This window comes from Dermochelys coriacea, chromosome 8 (assembly GCF_009764565.3).
Source record: "Dermochelys coriacea isolate rDerCor1 chromosome 8, rDerCor1.pri.v4, whole genome shotgun sequence".
Lineage (NCBI taxonomy): Eukaryota > Metazoa > Chordata > Testudines > Dermochelyidae > Dermochelys > Dermochelys coriacea.
The window spans coordinates 63,204,324-63,219,369 of record NC_050075.1 but is presented as its reverse complement, the minus strand read 5'-3'; the positions used below and the strand labels follow the sequence as shown (position 1 = coordinate 63,219,369).

At 42.8% G+C, this 15,046-nt stretch overlaps 1 protein-coding gene across 3 annotated transcripts in view; it reads right to left on the bottom strand.

Annotated features, from left to right (window-relative positions):
• The window catches only part of LOC119860397 (beta-1,3-galactosyltransferase 2-like), a 167,778-nt gene that overhangs the window by 16,584 nt on the left and 136,148 nt on the right, over nucleotides 1-15,046 (bottom strand). The gene's annotated exons all lie outside the window — the stretch shown is intronic.

The window sequence follows — 15,046 nt, the reverse complement described above, 5'->3', positions numbered from 1 at the left end:
GTCTCTTTCACCCCTTCAGATCCCTAAATTCCACCAAACTTGATGCCTCACAGCCCTCTGTATTTTCTTATCAACCATCCATCTCTGTTCCTTTTGCACACTGAATCCTGGTTTGCAGTAAACTTTCCCAAGCTGCCCTTGCCTGGAAGTTATCATGAAGTCCTCAAGTCCTAATGGCCATACCCAGCTCTGTGCAAATATATGTCTTGTTTGTAGCTAGACTTAGTAGTGGGAAAAATCTTTGTGGAAAATTGATGACAATTTTTCTTCATCTTCATTTTTAGCAGTAAATTTCAATTTTCCATCATAAAACTAAAAACTTCAAAAAAACCACCCTATATTTTTAAGTTTTCTGACCAAAAAATTGATGATGATGATTTTATGGAAAGCAGAGATTTTACACACACACACACACACACACACACACACACACACACACACACACACACACACACACACACTTTTGACGAAAACCCAATTTTTCATTGAAAAAAGTTTTCACAGAAAATTTTCAATGAGTCCTATTTACGTGTCTCTATCTGTGCTTTAGAAGCTGATCTGTATCTCACTTCCATTGGAGAGTTTTGCTCTTAGTTTCACTGGGTGCATGATTATGTAACCCTTCTGCCAGGTGCAGTTGGCAGCAACCAGGGTTGGATTCAATATCTAGGTGTTGCCCTTAACAATACAAAATAGATCTGGCTCAAGCCCCCTCACTCGTAATCTGGGAACATTTAGCACTACCCTGGGCACCTCTAAGTGGCAGTACTTTCCTATTGAGTCTGTGTATAACAAAGAGAATTTTTAAAAAAGGGAAAAGGGGACCCAATGTTAATTTGGGAGAACACCACAACCACAGTTCAAAAGTGTGGACCATAGGCAAACAACCACTCCAGAGTGTGTTGGGCAGTGTCCTTTGCCTCACTTTCTTGCAATGTGAAACAAATGTCACTTTGCATGTCGCTCCCTTCTCTCTCTGCTGTACCCAACTCACAGTTGGCTGTCCTCGGTTAGTGAAGATCCAGAGGTTAAAGATGCATTCACAGTGGTTCATTTCCTGGGGGCAGCATTGAGCAATGCTTCTGCCACTGCTGCCTCTGCAATTGTCTCACAGCTGCTGCTGTCACTCTACTCCCGCTGACCACTTCCTCGCTGCCCTTTGTGAAGTCACATTGTGAGGTTCCATCACTTAACCCAGTTCTTAATGATTTTAGCAGGTAGTGGAGAACCTCATGCCCAGTGTAGTTTCTGTGGTCTTTCACTGTAACACCGTCCCCACCAAAGGTTTAAGAGTTAGACCCTAGACCAGGTCAGCAGTGGCATTAGCTCCAGGAATCACCTACCAGAAACGATGACTCTCAATTAAGTCTAATCAGCAGATTCTGAAGAACAGTTTCGTTTAAAAGAACCCAGAAACCCTGTAAATGAAAGTGGTCTGGCAGATGACAACATGGTGTCCAGTCCTTGAAGCCATTACTAATACTCCTGCAAAGTAGTCTTGTGCATGTGTGAAGTCCTTATTCATGTGCATACTTCCAGTGAGGTGACTTATTGGGTGAGGTCTATTTCCATAATTAATAGTTTGCAGGAAAGCTAAAAAACACTAACTATTTAAGGGGACATTAAATAACTCCTCACTTAATTCATATCTATGGGCCAAGAAGATCCCACTTATTACTTGATTTTAGTACAGAGAATGCAGGCCTATACAAAGATCATCAGGAATATGGCTAGGATCCCAGTCTCAGCATAGGTTTCAGAATAGTAGCCGTGTTAGTCTGTATTCGCAAAAAGAAAAGGAGTACTTGTGGCACCTTAGAGACTAACAAATTTATTAGAGCATAAGCTTTCGTGAGCTACAGCTCACTTCATTGGATGCATTTGGTGGAAAAAACAGAGGGGAGATTGATATACACACACAGAGAACATGAAACAATGGGTTTATCATACACACTGTAAGGAGAGTGATCACTTAAGATAAGCCATCACCAGGGGGGGGGAGGGGGGGGGAGGAAAACCTTTCATGGTGACAAGCAAGGTAGGCTATTTCCAGCAGTTAACAAGAATATCTGAGGAACAGTGGGGGGTGGGGAGAAATAACATGGGGAAATAGTTTACTTTATGTAATGACTCATCCATTCCCAGTCTCTATTCAAGCCTAAGTTAATTGTATCCAGTTTGCAAATTAATTCCAATTCAGTAGTCTCAGCATAGATAAATTACTGGAAGAAAAGAAAAAAGTAGAAAAAGAGACTGACAGACCTTGTGAGTGAAAATGACAGGACAAGACAGATTTATCAGGCAAAGTATTACAAGAAAGGAACTGACCTTAAAACACTAATAGAAGGTCATCTGCCCTTCGGGGCTAATGATACAATGGCTTCAATACAGGGGATTTCCACTCACCTTTCCCCTTCTCCATTTTAACTGTGGCTCTATGGCCTAAATCAATGTGGTAAATCTAGCAGCTAGAGCTAATTACCTGGGTTGATCAATATTCCTATGACATAACCATAACGTTATCTACTTTATATTTTCTGTTTTTACATTAGTTTTTGTTTGTTTCCCCCCAAAATGGTTGTTGTCCAAAACAGGTTATTTAAATGTTAAGGGCCTAGGTAATAGTTAGGTTTAAAGAAATTTGCTGGAAAGTAGTGAATGAATATATAGATGGGCAGAGGGCAAGTGGGAACCTGAAGCTGGGGGTGGGGAAGAAGCGAAGAGATATAGAATTTAATTAAGCCTGGATAAGAAAGCCTGATAGGATGCTATGCAGCCCTTGCTGACCCACTGTTCATAAATATGCTACCTTTATAAGTTGATCCACCAAGAGGAACATTACTCTTTATATACCTTATTACAGTCTCTAAGCTTCCCTACTTGCATGCAAAGGGGAAGGAGAAAGTTATCGTTAACCAGTTTTTTGGGGGCTAGTTTAATGAGCTATGTGCTTGTTACTAATGGGGTGAAAGATAGGAAATAGGGATGGATACAAGAGGAAAAAAGTGGAAAAGTTGAAATTATATCTGCTAACAACGATACCCTAGATCTAAAAATCAGTGTCAGTATGGAGGTGGATTAGTACAGGGACTGTTATGTAAGGAATACATTGTGTTTTAAAAGAGTACATGAAGTGTAGTATTTTTACATACTACAAAATTACACAGAAGGTATCTAAATACTTGTGCCCTCTGCAGCCTTCAAGACGCAGAAGCAATGCAAGACACACCAAGTTGCCTGCAAGAAAAGCCTCAAGGGAACAACACAGTCTCCTGCCAGCTCTCCTGCTGCACGCCGGCCCACTGCTCCTGAGCCTCAACGAAGAAAGCCAATCTCATAAGCTGCCATCAAGAAGCCTGCCCCCATCTCCAGGCCAGTGAAACAGGATGATGCTATCAGGAAGGTGCCTGCTGCATCGGGGAACATCACCCAGGTCCTTGCCAGCAGGAGGCCCGTCTCACCCTCGCATATCACCAAGAAGATCTCCATGCTGAGACGACTCAGTGCTGCCTTGCCACCTGTCCAGCACATCCCCATCTCCAGAAGGATCAGTACCCCACCGCGCATAGCTGCTCGAGATCCTGCTACTGGAAGGGCCAGCACCACCCCTCAGACTGCCCTGCAAACTCCAACCGCCAGAGGACCCAGTGCCATGCCTCAGACCTCCCCGTGAGCTCCAACCACTGGAGGAGCCAGCGCCATGCCCCAGACCGCCCTGTGAACTCCAGCTGTCACTGGAGGAACTAGCCCCACCACCACACCAAAGCACTGGGCCTTCATCGCCAGACAGACCAGCACAGCCCCCAAGTCCATCCTGCGGGACATGGCCTCCGGGAGAACTCACCCTGCAGCGGCAACCGCCCAGGCAGCAACCACTGGTAGAAGGACGGGCAGGGTCCCAGCAACCCCCGAACCAGACCGTGCTCTCCAACCACCAGCAATGCCACCATCCCACCAGAGATTCCACCCCAGAACCCAACCGAAGGGAATCCTGACCCACAAGAGAGACGGCAGGCTAACCACATCGCAGGCTCAAAGCCTGCACCGGGCGAGGTAGAGGACCCTGAGGACCAGCGGCCGATGGTGAGGGCTGACACGCGGTGGCAGACCACCTGGACTGAGAATCTACAAGCAGCAGCTTCCTTTGACTACTTCAACCTCCTCGTAGAGAGGCTGTCTACCCGAGAGCTGTCTGCAGAAGGAGTTTGAACCAGGAGAATGCCCTGCCTGCCCACAGAATGCCTGTTCCGAACCATACCACCATCACCAGGGGAGCCAGAAGTAGAAAGGCCAGATGCCGCTACGATCCAGCAGTGGCTTCCAGGATTCAAAAGCTGTACCAGGTGAACCACTCCAAGGCCATGAGGGAGATCTTAGATGGGCCCTCATCCTACTGCATGATCCCGTCTGAGTGTCTCTACAGCTACTTCAATGATGTATTCAACCGCATAGCCTGGAACAACGCACACTGCCCAGAGTGCCTCTGCCCCCTGCCCCATGTTGACAATGCAGGTGTCCTGGTGACTGACTTTATGCCCAAGGAAGTGATGGCCAGATTCTCAAAAACAAAAAACACAGATCCTGGGAAAGAAGGCACCCCCTACAGCCTACTGAAAAAGCGAGACTCCAGCTGCCTGGTCCTCTCCACGCTCTTCAACCAGTGCAAGCGGTTCTGCCGGACTCCCAGCTCCTGGAATAAGGCCATGGCGGTGCTGGTGAACAAGATGGGTGAGCGGGATGACCCCAGCAACTGGAGCGGGATGACCCCAGCAACCCCATCTCCCTGTGCTCCACCATGTACACACTGTATGCCAGCTGCCTGGCGTCGAGGATCACGGAGTGGTCAGTGAGCGGGGGAGCCATCAGCTCCATCCAGGGGCTTCATGTCCTGTGAGGGCTGCTACAAACAGAACTTCGTCCTCCATACCACCATCCAAACAGCCAGCAGAAGCGTGCGGAGGCAGTGCGCGGTAGCGTGGCTCTACCTGACTAATGCCTTTGGATCCATGCCCTACCACCACATCTTTGCCATGCTCCAGGAGTTCGGGATGCCAGAGAACTTCCTTTCATGTGATCCGAGAGCTGTACGAGGGATGCAGGATCACCATCCGCTCGGCTGAAGGGAAGACCGCCTAGATCCCGATCCGGAGCAGAATAAAGCAGAGCTGTCCCCTCAGCCCCATCATCTTTAACCTCAGCATGGAGCCGTTGTTGTGAGTGATCTGCAATGGCACAGATGGCTTCAACCTCCACCATGAGAGGGTGAGTGTCCTGTCTTATGCGGACTACCTAGTCCTGACTGCGGATGACCCAGAGAGCCTCCAAGGTATGCTAGATGCCACCAGTCAAGGTGCTGACTAGATGGGGCTCCTCTTCAATGCAAAGAATTGCGCAACTCTCCACATTGCTGGCAGCAAAAGGGACTTGGTGCAGGCGATGGGGTTCTGGATCCAGGGCAAGCTCGTCACCCCCCTGGCAGAGGGGCAGGAATATCAGCACCTCGGCAGGTCGATGGGTTTCATGTCCAGCAGATGCCCAAGGACACCATCCAGGAGATCTTGCGGGATGCCGCCAAGGTCGACGCCTCCTTGCTGGCACTGTGGCAGAAGATAAATGCCCTGAACACCTTCCTGATCCATCTTCATCATCATATCCACTCATAATCCACACCTGAACATAGTCATCATATGAACAACATACCCTCATATCTCAGTGTCTGTACTTTGACCTGTTAACCTTTTACCCCCAGTCGGGGATATTGCAGATTATGTATTCCTTACGCCATCTGATCTTAAACTGAACTTCACACCCCTTGATAATCTGTATGTTATTCCCTGATAACCAGAAACTTCTATGCATAAACTCTGTACTGTTTTTTTAAACATCTTAATAAAATTTTTACATACTACAAAATTACACAGAAGGTATCTAAATACAAGCAGAACCCAGAATGAATATTTAAAATATATGTGATATTAAAAAATAAATCCTAATGCCTCTGCAATTTATAGAGCTGGACCAGTATGAAATGCAGAAAAAACTGTACAGATCTATTCTCCAAGCCCATCTTATTGCAGTGGGCCAAGAAAACACAAAAAAGAAGACTAACTTTGTCCTTTATGAGTTTACATGGATAGTCAATTCACAGTTAGAAAAAGCAGACTTTAAAAGAAAACAGTTAATAAAAGCCATGCTAAATTGGTTTAACTCAATCAGAATTGTTGAAGGGATTGGTATAGTTGCAGACTACAAGCATTCAGGCTGCCTGACATCCATTTCATTCAAAGATAAGTTAAAATCAACCATGGTCTAACCCAGCTATCTCAGAAGTCTTAAAACAAATTAATTTAATTCAGAATAACATAACATTGTTAAGACTGCAGCATATTTTTTTCAAGCTTTTGGACTTAAGTAATTTATATTATACAATTAACAACTTAAAGACACTGACTGTGAAGGTATTTAGGACATTTTTTAAAATGAGAATATATCAAATTAGAGCTCAGAAAATATTTTTAAAAATAGTAGATACCACAATTTATTCTCTTTGCACTTAGTTGCCTGTTGCATATTAAAAGAAATTTTACTGGGTATATTGATTTCTAATACAATTTTTTAAAGGCACTTATCTAAAAACTTACTCTTGACGAACTTTGCATGACATACTTTGAATATGAATCTAATCATAATAGTTTAAAAAGTTGCCTGTGTTTGCCTTGAAAACACAGTTTCACAGTTAGAGGTGGTTTGGAGTCATGTTGGCTATCTAAAATGGCTCTGGCTTGATTTTAACACACTGTTTTATGTATGTCTGTGCATATACTGGAAAGATTTGAGAAGGAGGGCCAGAAAATGACCCAGGAGATGGAAAACAAGGCTTATGGATGTGAGACTTAAAGAGTTCAACTTATTCAGTTTACCAAAGAGACTGTTGAGAAGTGACTTGATCACTGTGTACAGGTACTTACATGTGGAATAAAAGATATCTAGCAGTAGGGGACTTTTCAACTTTATTAAGAAAAATAAGCTCCAATGGCTAGAAATTGAAGTTAGGCAAATTCAGGCTTGAAATAAGATGCTATTTTCTTACTGGGAGGGTAAACTGGAGAGGTGGTGGTGGTTTCACCATCACTTGGTGTCTTTAGGAAGAGATTAGATCTATTTTTAAAAGATGATATTTAATCCAGAGTCAGGGAGAAATTCTGCAGCCTGTGTGCACAGGCAGTCAGGCTGGACGGTTGCGGTGGTACGTTCTAGTCTTGGAGTCTGTGAATTAATGGTTCCCCCTGCCCAACTCCTTCCTTTATGGGTTATGGGAAGAACAGGAAGCTTTGCATTGTCCTTAGCATGCTCATAACATTTGCAGCTCTGCATTAAGATAGAGACTGTAATCCAATTGCATGTGTTCAGACTTCAGCTGGTTACCTGCAAGGTCAGGAAGGATTTTTTTCCACCAATGCACAATTGGCCAGATGTATGCTGTGTTTCCCCTTACCTCCATCTTTCTCTGAAGCATCCAAGATTGACTGGAGATGGAACCCCAGGTAAGATAGACTAATACTCTGAGGTGGTACAGAGAATCCTTTCTAGATGGCTGACTGATGTATCTTGCTCATAAACTCAGAATGGGCATTGGGAAGGAATTTTTCTCCAGGTCAGTTAGGTAGGAACCTTGAGGGTTTTTCACCTTCCTCTTTCTCTCAGCTAATCAATTCCCTGATATTGCAGAGGCCTTGATCATCAATGACACCATGCTCTCTCCTTTTGTTCCAATTTTTTTTCTTGGTCATTTTTAATCCAAAAATATTTCAACCCAAAAATTTCAGGCTGAACTGATTAAACACACACAGGACACTTGTAGTATGGAGGAAGTAACTTGCTCATTATTAGTGCCTTTGTTTCAATACCTTGCCTCACCTTAAAAAAAGCAGGTCTATCATGAGAGGGAAAGGGGCTGACTTCTAACCCAACCCTCTTATTCCAATTTTAGGATGGTGTTAGTGGAGAGCTTGCCAGGGGCTCCTCACCTACCTTTTTTCCTCCAAGGGACAGATATAACTGTCCTGGTAGGGGCAAAAAGGCATTCACAATACTAGTGCTGAATTGGGTGGTTTCCTTTGTGCAGCTCCCTTGACTTGCCACTTAAGGTAGGAGGGGAAATGGGCATGAGACACTTCCCAGCTCTGCAGGAGGCCCCACTAATACACTCTCCTCCATTGACAGTGAAGAACTGTCTCTGAGGGGAGGGCAAACATTTTTCCTGGATCAGGGATTAGCGATTTCTCTCTTCCCATCACTTTTTGGTACAGTTGAGAAAGCTTTCACCACTGCCCATTCACCAAGTCCTCCCAATAACCTCATAATTTTTCCCTATTGCAAAAGGGGTGGTTCTGAAAGAGATCACATGGGCTGTGCTTATCTCTGAGGATTGTGGATGTTTTGCAGTCAAGGGAACACCAAGCCTACTGTTGATAGGGATGGAGAGAGCTTTATTACTGCATGAAAATCCCCCAACCTTGATTAAAATGGAAATACTGACGTGCTGGTGTTAGACTACCCTAACAGAGCAAATATTACCAACGTCCATGTCAGGTTCAGGAAACCATACTAGGGACCTAAGCCTCAATATTTTTATTCTAGTTACAAGGGAGTTGATGGACAGCCTATGGGTCTGGCAGCAATTTTAACAGGATATCTCAGAGTCTCATGCTGGTGGTCAGAATCCATTTTGGGGGCAGATTCACTTTGATACATTTGGTGTATTTTTGAGTGAAAATTGCCATAGGATAACTGGCCCTCCACAAGGAATTTGTGATTGAAGGGTCTTCTAAACAATCTTTTTTTCCACTCTGTTGTCAATTCTCATGTGGGGCGAAAGATTTAGGAATCAGCAGGTTCGTGTCTGGTTTGAAAATCAAACAGTGCTTCAGATTATCAGCAGTCAGTTGGGGTGGTCTTCTAGGTTTATGTTGCTGGAGTGTGCATTTTTTCTAGGGTGCCTAATCTTTGTAAACCCATTTAACTGCTTGTTTTAGCACATCCTTCAAACTGACATCTGTAGTGTTGATGCTTTGTCCTGTTTCCAGGAGGATAGGTCCTTAGACATAACACAATGCAATTATTTCTGTGGACCCATGGCATGACAAAAATAGGATGAGAAGAGAAATTAGTTACCCCTAGGAAATGCAGAAATTACCATGATGTTTTTTGTGATTTCACGTCTTTCAGGATATAACATCTTCCCCTATAACGGCTAATATCAAAATGAGCGCTTCTAAAATTTCTTGTATAGCAGAGACTGTAACCATCTACAGTACCCTCTGAAATAGCAGTCCTCTCATTCTTTGCCTGTCTGGCTGTTTTGCCATGAACTGTATAGGGCTTTGAGAGGGATCAGATCCCTTATAGGTGGACACTTGCTCCCAGTCACCATGATGCTGTTTCAGCCCTTTGGAATATTAACTCCAAATACTCCAGTCACAGCCATTAGTTTAATCTCGTATTCCCTTGATAAAGTAATGCAGCACATATACTGCACAATCTTAGCACAACACATATAATGATTATTTTTCATTTTATGGTAAATATTGTTGGAAAGATCTGCATAAATTTATTTCTAACTTTGGACTAAGTTTATAATTTGCATTAATGACTTGGCATTCTTTTGCTTATAATGACTGCAGTAATTTGAATAACAAATGGCTCCATTATAGCAAAGGGAATTAAGCACTTTTAAGATACCACTGCAAAACTTTATTCACACTTAATAGCACTTAATGGAAATATGGAACAGATTAACAGCCTTTGAAAGTATTTATTTCTAAAGTTTAAAAATTGTATTATAGTTAATAATTTTGGGGATTTGTTTTTTTTCCATTTAAAATTGGTCTATCCTGAGTTGTTTAACTTGATGAAATGTTACTTATTTACATTCACAATATTGTAGTGCATTTCTTTTCCCACTGTTCCTTTTAAACAGAAACAAAGCACACAGAGGACTTCAGCCTTCATGGCTATCTCCGAGTCATTTAACAAGTACAATACTGACTGTTAACAAGTACAATCTCTGACCCATAATAAAATATAACGAAGATGACATTACCCCCAATTGCTTTGCTTGTGTGTTCTCCTCTCTTCATCTGTTTCTTCTTTAGACCAAAAGGTCTTTGATGCAGGATCTATTAGGAAATCTTGTGGTATATTTTGGGCACTGCTGCTATATCAATAACCAATAAAAACACCTAATATTATGTCAGCAAAAGTGTTTTTTCTGGTTCTCAGAAACTAGAAAACAATGAAATAAATAGGTTATCATAGGCACCAACTCTGTGGGTGCTCTGGGGCTCAAGCTACCACCAAAAAAACCCCTGGGGTGTTCAGCACCCACAAGCTACCAGTAAGTGGTACCTAGCACACAGTGATACTGGAAAGAGGAAAGCACATTGCAGCAAAAACAAAAGTCAACGCCTATGCAGACTATGTCGTGTATCTGGCATTGGGTTTGCGTACCTACTTATTGTATCATCTCTCTGGAGAAAGAAGTACAAATAAATGAAATCATGGTTTATTAGGCTACACTTAAGAGTCCACTCCATATTGGAAAGAGCATGTATTAGCAAGTTCCATTTAAATAATGTATCCATTTAAATGGTGTATTATAATTCATAAAACACTACGCAGTTGAGGCAGGTTGAGTCACCCATCCATCCAAGAAATTTTGTGAACTGCTGTTCTTTTCTCATTTATAGTCCTCTTTTATCTGAAAGCAGAAACTACAGTTCCTGGACTAAACATTCCTAAGCATGTCCTTAGAGAGACCCTGTTTTGGCTGGTGCATGACGGTGTTTTGGTAAAAGCAGTTCTTCAGATTGCTGGGTAATTAGGCTTTTTAAAGTTGGTTTAATAGAATAGAAACATGAAAAAATCAAACTGTGTTTTTGGTTTTTATTTGCTGTTAAAGTAATTTAAAAAAATTGGGCCTCATTTTCAGAAAACACATTGTTAAAATTATCAGTAAGGAGAGGATCACGGAGAGTAAAGTAAGCAGCTCAGGGGCTGTGAGGGAGATGGATGGGAGAAGCTTGAGGGGAAAAAAAAACAAAAGAAACAAAGAAAGAGGTCCAGACTTTGCAATTTAAAGTTCAATTTGCTGGCATTATTGGGACTGGGAGCTGCAAGAATAGGGAGGACATGTAGGACCACTAAACTAAGCCCCTTCCTACCCTACATCTGTACAGATGCTCACAGGCTCCAGCCACAGGACTTCTCTGTGCTTCATTCTCCAGTCTTTATGACTTGAGAAGGGTACTACTTTTGATCTCCCAGAGGGATCCACCCTAGATTTTAATGAAATCAAAATGTAACAGTTAAATGTGATTAACGAAGACAGGGCAAGGGGCCTGTCTTTAAAACACACTTCCGTCAGTGTTTATCATTTGAAAGACAAATGCCTTGGAAGTCCAATGCCTGATCTTTGGTCCAGGTATGACGACACTTGAAGGCCCTCATTCACCTATAAACTCATTTTCCTGAAAGCTTGATAAACAATAGAGGATGCAAAGGGGCCAGTTTGCTTCTCACGCTACCTTCATACAAACAGTCACTCCTGACCTAGAGAGGTGTTAATGAGCTCATATTAAGATCCAGCACAACAAAACTCAGATCTGCCTACTACACAACATATATTGCTCATGTGAATACACTGCCCTTTGCAATGTTTACTCAAAGGATATGGTAAATAAGAACAAAATCGGAGTACTGGGTGATGCTCATAAAAAATGATTTACTGTCCACATATGCATGCCAGTGCCTGTAATCTTCAAAAGCAGCAAGTATCATTATATGGGTATTTGTTCTCCAGATCAAGGAAAAAATCACGTACGTTGTCATCCTAGCCAAGGCCACAGGAAATGGATGGAGCAATTCACACCCACACAGCATATTCCATCTCCTCACCACAGTCAGAGATGATAGATAAAAATCCATTAACACTGATCAGGTACTAGGCTGTGTTACAACTTTTTTTGGGGAGGGTTACCTTCTTAAATAGGGACAAGAAGCTTCCATTTTGTGCCCTCATGTGTCTAAGACCTTACGTCTGTCTTATTATCTTCCTCCCTTAATATAATAAAGGTCATTCAGACTGAAAGTATATGGCTGATGCTTGCAAAGAAACACATAACAAACCAATGCCAATCATAGAGGTGATTCTTGGGTGGTACCTCTCAGCCAATTAATACCTTCTCGTTGGCGCGCTCACTTCCTGGGAAAAAAGTGAACAAAAACTCAGCCTTCCCATCAAAAGGAGCAGAGGTGCAAAACCATACACATCTATCCAACCCATTTGTTCTCACACAATTCTCCTCTGAGAGAAGGGACAATAGGTACACCTGTAAAGGCCAGTGGATTTAGAAAGATAATACAACCTAATTCACAACATATTGCAGTGTCCCCACAGAAATCAAAATCAGAGGTGTATTGCTAATTGCCCGAGTTAGTGTAGTGACAATGGTGTATCACTTTACCAACAGCAAAAAACAAGCAAACAAAAACCTTATATCATCTTTCATCCTTAGCCTTCCCCATGAACCTATCATTATGAAAAGCACCATGGGATCTTTAATGGTCATATGTGATCATGGCCTTGGTTGTAGATTCATAGATACTAAGGTCAGAAGGGACAATTCTGATCATATAGTCTGACCTCCTGCACAGTGCAGGCCACAGAATCTCACCCACCCACTCCTATGAAAAACCTCACCCATGTCTGAGCTATTGAAGTCCTCAAATCATGGTTTAAAGACTTCAAGGAGCAGAGAAGCCTCCCTCAAGTCAACCATGCCCATGCTACAGAGGAAGGTGAAAAACCTCCAGGGCCTCTCCAATCTGCCCTGGAGGAAAATTCCTTCCCGACCCCAAATATGGCAATCAGCTAAACCCTGAGCATATGGGCAAGATTCACCAGCCACATACTACAGAAAATTCTTTCCTGGGTAACTCAGATCCCATCCATCTAATATCCCATCTCAGGGGATTTGGCCTATTTACCCTGAATATTTAAAGATCAATTACTTACCAAAATCACATTATCCCATCATACCATCTCCTCCATAAACTTATCGAGTAGAATCTTAAAACCAGATAGATCTTTTGCCCCCACTGCTTCCCTTGGAAGGCTATTCCAAAACTTCACTCCTCTGATGGTTAAAAACCTTCGTCTGATTCAAGTCTAAACTTCCTGTTGGCCAGTTTATACCCATTTGTTCTTGTGTCCACATTGGTGCTGAGCTGAAATAATTCCTCTCCCTCTCCTGTATTTATCCCTCTGATATATTTATAGAGAGCAATCTTATCTCCCCTCAACCTTCTTTTAGTTAGGCTAAACAAGCCAAGCTCCTTAAGTCTCCTTTCATAAGACAAGTTTTCCATTCCTCGGATCATCGTAGTAGCCCTTCTCTGTACCTGCTCCAGCTTGAGTTCATCCTTTTTAAACATGGGAGACCAGAACTGCACACAGTATTCTAGGTGAGGTCTCACTAGTGCCTTGTATAACGGTACTAAAACCTCTTTATCCCTACTGGAAATGCCTTTCCTGATGCATCCCAAAACCGCATTAGCTTTTTTCACAGCCATATCACATCGGCAGCTCATAGTCATCCTATGACCATCCAATACTCCAAGGTCCTTCTCCTCTTCCTTACTTCTAATTGATGAGCCCCCAATTTATAACTAAAATTCTTGTTATAATCCCTAAATGCATAACCTTGCACTTCTCACTATTAAATTTCATCCTATTACTATTACTCCAGTTTACAAGGTCATCCAGATCCTCCTGTATAATATCCCGATCCTTCTCCAAATTGGCAATACCTCCCAGCTTTGCATCATCTGCAAACTTTATTAGCACACTCCCACTTTTTGTGCTAAGATCAGTAATAAAAAGATTAAATAAGATTGGTCCCAAAACCGATCCCTGAGGAACTCCACTGGTAACCTCCCTCCAACCTGACAGTTCGCCTTTCAGTAGGACTCGTTGCAGTCTCCCCTTTAACCAATTCCTTATCCACCTTTTGATGTTCATATTGATCCCCATCTTCTCCAATTTAACTAATAGTTCCCCATGTGGCATGGTATCAAATGCCTTACTGAAATCTACGTAAATTAGATCCACTGCATTTCCTTTATCTAAAAAATCTGTTACCTTTTCAAAAAAGGAGATTAGGTTGGTTTGGCACGATCTACCTTTTGTAAAACCATGTTGTATTTTGTCCCATTTACCATTGACTTCAATGTCCTTAACTAATTTCTCCTTCAAAAATTTTTCCAGGACCTTGCATACTACAGATGTCAAACTAACTGGCCTGTAGTTACCCGGATCACTTTTTTTTCCTTTCTTAAAAATAGGAACTACATTAGCAATTCTCCAATCATTCGGTACTACTCCTGAGTTTACAGATTCATTACATCTTGTACATCTTTGTACATCTTTCTCCAAAAAATATTTTCCAATCTCAGTTTCCTTGGCAGACTCCAGTGAAAATACTGATCAGGCCCTGCACTGCTTAGTTCATGAGAGTAGAGTAATGACAGCAAAATAAGGGTGACCATATTTCCCAAAGGGATAATGGGACACCTTGTGGGGCTCACCGCTCACCCTGCCCGTCTCCCACCCCTACACAAGGCTGGGACTGGTGTTGCAACTCACTGGCCTGCCCTCCACCCCCATGCAAGGCTGGGGCTGGCATCACAGCTCAGCCTGCCTGTCCCCCACGCAAGGCTGGCATTCCGCCCACCCCCCAACAAGGCTGTCAAAAAAGTCAGGACCCCTGGGAGAGGGGTTAAAAAAGGGACTGTCTAGGCCAAAACGGAACATATGGTCACCCTTCAGCAGAAGGCAGTGCAACTATAGACAAAGCAATAAACTTCCTTGCAAGGCCAAAGTGATTATTTCCATCTGACATATACTGTGGAATGACAGGTTTCAGAGTAGCAGCCGTGTTAGTCTGTATTCGCAAAAAGGAAAGGAGTTCTTGTGGCGCCTTAGAGA